The sequence below is a fragment of the Pristis pectinata genome, chromosome 4, assembly GCF_009764475.1.
Source record: "Pristis pectinata isolate sPriPec2 chromosome 4, sPriPec2.1.pri, whole genome shotgun sequence".
Lineage (NCBI taxonomy): Eukaryota > Metazoa > Chordata > Chondrichthyes > Rhinopristiformes > Pristidae > Pristis > Pristis pectinata.
Genome location: NC_067408.1, coordinates 66608098 through 66613270, shown reverse-complemented (window position 1 = coordinate 66613270; position 5173 = coordinate 66608098).

Genomic DNA, 5173 nt, shown 5'->3' with positions numbered 1-5173 from the left:
GGCTGCCCTGGAGGTGAGGAGAGAACACGCCCTGGCCGTCTCTGGCCACACTACTCCACGCCTCGCTTGCAACGGGTGGTAGGTGCGGTTGCTGGGCACAGGGCAGCAATGCAGTGACATCACTCTGCTCCTGGGACCATGACGTCAGATTCACGTCACTAGCCCGATTTCTGCCCATAAGGCGGGCGCCCTGCCGTTCCGATGACGCAATGATGCTCGCAGATGACGTCGGGAGATTGACAGATGCGCTCCGGTGATTGGCACTTCAGGGGTGATAAAGTCCAATTGCCCCTTAGGGTCGGGACTGGAAATGGGCACAAATGCATCATAACATGCACCAAAGTGATTTGCAGATCGAAATGCAGGCGCTACAAGTTCCAATCTCTAGGATATCAATTTTCAGCAGAGATGATTGCTTGGGCAACGCCCATCCTGGGTAAATTGCTGGTTGAGGATTTTGCATCCTAAACTGAGGTTCCTGCTCACCCAAGAGACAGCGTTCAATGTGCATTATATAATTCACCTCACCTCCCCCTCAATCCACACAACACTCAACACTTCACATTTTGCACCATTGGCTTAGCACTAGTCTCTAGGGTCAGCGTCATGCGTGTTCTGCTCTCTCACGGGTTAGACCATTGCCACTAAGCCCAGCTGACGATTACGACGGCTTTCTTGGATTTCTCACAACTTTAAGCATCTGGAGTCATAGAGTTGTACAGCACAGAAGCAGACTCTTGGGCCACCAAGTCTAATTCATCTGCATGAATTCCATTTGCCCAAGTTCAGAAGTTCTTGGTTTTAATAGAAATTACCTCTAAATTTACATTTTCTTCCCCATATCATTTTAAGGGTTACTAACTGAGTACACAGATTGGCAGCAGAGATATAACTTTATTTTCTTTCTTTTTCAATCTTTTTATTAGTTTTCAAATTAATACAGATTAATATATCAATGCTTATACATGTAATACAAAGAGATCAAGAGAACAATCATGACATGGATAATCATTAAGAACAATAGAGTATGAAAAAATCTGTAGATCCAATGATCTGTTAGTGAATGAATATATAAAAGAAAAAGATTTATTATAAAATATAAAAAAAGAAAAAAACCCAAAACAGTAAGAAAAATTATAAACAATATATCAAACCAAACTAAGTTAAAGAAAATTTAAAAAAAAACAGAAAAAAAACTGGACTAAAATTTCTCAGTAGAAACAGAGCAACATTATGTCATCAATTCCGTTCCTCTAAGTTGAAAGGTTATTATAAGGGGATCTATATCATGTGAAAATATTGAATAAATGGACCCCAAACTTGCTCAAATTTAAGCGAAGGATCAACAGTACCACTCCTAATTTTTTCCAAGTTTAAACATGATATAGTTGATATAACTCTCATGAGGGTATATCAGAGAGGTCACAAGCACATTGTGACTTCTCCTGGCTTTACTTCAGGGCTTCCTTGGGAACATTAGGGATATAAGCTGCCCACCCTCTACAAAGGCAGGGACAAATGGAGGGGTGGAACCAGAGATGGGATTTCCCAAATCTGAGAATCCCCACCTTGCTGGGCTCCGAGTCGGTGAATGCATCACCAGGGCCACCTGGAAACGCAAGCTGGGTTTATGGTCTGAACCTCAAAGCAGAAAGTTTACTTTTTAAAACCATTGACAAGGCACAAATCAGGAGCGTGTTGGAACACTCTCCACTTGCCTGGACTAGTCCAGCACCAACAACTCTCAAGAAGCTCAACACTGTGAAGACCTTTCACCCAGAGAGTGGTTGGACTGCCTGAGAAGTTGTAGAGTCACATACTCTCATAACATCTAAGAAGCATCTGGATGAGCACTTGAATCAACAACGTATAGTAGGCTACAAGCCAAGTGCTGGTAAATGGAATTAGTATAGAAAGGTTCAATGGTTGGCATGGACAAGGTGGGCTGAATGGTCTGTTTCTGCCCTGCATGGCTCTTTCACTCGATTACCATCCAGGGCAAAGCAGCCCACTTGATTGACTTGGACATTTTATTACTTGGAAGGTGTCAGTTTAGGTGATGTGAAAATATACAAATCACTTAAAGTTGAGTCATGGTTAGCAAAGCTGCAAAACTACAAAGAAACAGTAGGATTTATTTCTAGAGGGACAAAATAGAAAGTAGGGGTTATGCTAAAACTGTGTGGAATCTTGATGGGATCACATTTGGAGTAATGCATACAGTTCTAGTCACTGTTTCATAAAAAGGATACGGAGACAGAGGAGCATGTAGAGAAGATTTATAAGGATGATTCTACAAATGCAAAGGTATAAATACCAGGAATGGATGACCAGACTGGGGAGGTGGAAGGATGACCTAATAAAGGTCTTTAAAATGATGAAGGGTTTTGGTAGAGTGGATAGAAAGGGAATGTTTTCATTTGAGAAAAAACATAACTAGAAGGCATCAATATAAAAGAATCATCAAAACCCCCATAAGAACAGATTAGGTGGAAGGAGACTGCTTGCTTCCATCTTCCACAGGATGCTATCTTTCTCATAATTCAAAGCAGCCAATTATTTAGCAGGCATGGTAGTGTAGTGGTTAGCGTAACGCGATTACAGCGCCAGTGACCAGGTTCAATTCCGCCACTGTCTGTAAGGAGTTTGTATGTTCTCCTTGTGTCTGCGTAGGTTTCCTTCGGGTGCTCCGGTTTCCTCCCACATTCCAAAGACGTACGGGTTAGGAAGCTATGGCCATGCTATGTGGGCACCGGAAGTGTGGCGACACTTGCGGGCTACATCCCCCAGAACACTCTATGCAAAAGATGCATTTCACTATGTGTTTTGATGTACATGTGACTAATAAAGAAATTTTATCTTAATTTTCAACTTCACCCAGACCGCAAATTAGTGTCCTTTATGAAACTATGTGGAAAAATTGGGTCAATGAAGATTACTTTCCCATATTCTCAGTGAACATTCTAGCTATCCTTGCAGACCCAGTCATGTGCTTCCTCTTTCTCTCGGTACCTCTGATATGAAGCAATGGCTGGCACTGGAGGAGGGGTCTTTCTCTCCCTTTGTGATCCAGATATGGATGATATTTGCAAGCTCAGGTCCTTACCTGGAACTGTCTGAGAAGCTGGCATATCAGTTTACTTCAGTTACACTGCATGCCCTGGGGCTAGATATGACCGGGGTAAGGGGTCTAGTTTGCCTTCACTGGGTGGATGTCGGTGGACCATTGGATTATTACTATGGTTTGGCAGGCTTTTTCTTGGTGGTTGCCAATCTTAGCAGCAGGAGTCCCCTGCATCCCAAACAACCCTACAACCAATTAAGTACCATTGAAGTTCATTCAGGCTGTGTAATGTGAGCAAGCAGCCAGTTTGTGCCTACTAAGGTCTCTCAAGCAGCAGTGTGAAAATGAGGCTGATCTTTGGTGGTGTTCATTGGGGTTTAATCTCAGTAAAGGCACTGGGAGAACATCCCTCTTCATCATTAAGTAATGTGACAGAATCTTCTACATCCATCCAAGAGGCCAGACAGAGGTTTTGGTTCAACAGTTCACATGTTGCACCATCTCCATCATTACAACATAAATCTCCAGAGTGCAATTTCTTCAGAGTTCCTGGATCCCGTTTCATCTAAGTTGACAAATGCTGGGTTTCTAGTTTTTAATTGAAATTGCCCCCATAATTATCGCCCCCATTATCGCTGTCTGACATTACCTACTTCTTAGTCACTCAGCACAAATGTTGACAGCGGAGATACATTCTGTGCAAAGAGGATGGGGTACTGAGTTTCACGTGATGTGAACTTTTCACCGTGATAGAACTCAATGAGAATGGGAGGACAACACAAACTTTCTCATCCCTTTTTAAGGAACATTGCAGTAATACTTTGCACTTAGAGATAGGAGAGATCTTAAATGAATTTTTTGCGTCCGTATTTACTCTGGAGACAGATACAGAGACTATAGAACTGAAGCAAAAGAGTAGTGAGGTCATGGACCATATCTGGATTACAGAAGAGGAGGTGCTGGCTGTCTTGAGGTGAATTTAGGTGGATAAACCCCCAGGGCCTAACAAGGTGTCCCTTTGAATCTTGTGGGAGGATAGTGCAGAAATTGCAGGGGCCCTGGCAGAGATATTTAAAATGTCCTTAGCCACAGGTGAGATGCCAGAGGACTGGAGTTGTTCAAGAAAGGCTCCAAGAATAAGTAGGGAAATTGTAGGCCAGTGAGCCTGATGTCAGTCATGGGTAAATTAGTGGAAGGTATTCTAAGGGACAGGATATATAAGTACTTGGATAGACAGGGTCTGATTAGGAACAGAAAACATGGCTTTGAGCGTGGTAGGTCATGTCTACCCAATCTTACAGAGTTTCTCGAGGAAGTTACCAAGAAGGTTGATGAAGGAAAGGCGGTGGATGTTGTCTATGTGGACTTTAGCAAGGCCTTTGACAAAGTCCCACATGGGAGGCTGGTCCAGAAGGTTAAATCACTTGGCAATTGGATTCAACATTGGCTTAGTGGGAGAAGCCAGAGGGTGGTTGTAGATGGTTGTCTCTCTGACTGGAAGCTTGTGACTAGTGGTGTGCCACAGGGATCGGTGCTGGGTCCGTTGTTGTTTATCATGTATATTAATGATAATGTGATAAACTGGATCAGCAAATTTGCAGATGACACCAAGATTGGGGGCGTAGTGGACGGTGAGGAAGGCTATCAAAGCTTTAGCGTGATCTTGACCAGCTAGGAAAATGGGCTGAAAAATGGCAGATGGAATTTAATACAGACAAGTGTGAGCTGTTGCACTTTGGGAGAACAAATCAGGGTAAGACTTACACAGTGAATGGTAGGGCCCTGAGGTGTGCGGTAGAACAAAGAGAACTGGGAATACAGATCCATAATCCCTTGAAATGGCATCGCAGTAAGATAGGGTCGTAAAGAGAGCTTTTGGCACTTTGGCATTCATAAATCAGGGCATTGAGTACAGGAGTTGGGATGTTATGTTGAAGTTGTACAAGACGTTGGTGAGGCCAAATTTGGATTATTGTGTGCAGTTCTCATCATCTACCTACAGGAAAGATATCAATAAGCTTGAAAGAGTGCAAGGAAAATTTACAAGGCTGTTGCCGGGACTTGAGGACCTGAGTTATAGGGATAGGTTGAATAGGTTAGGACTTTATT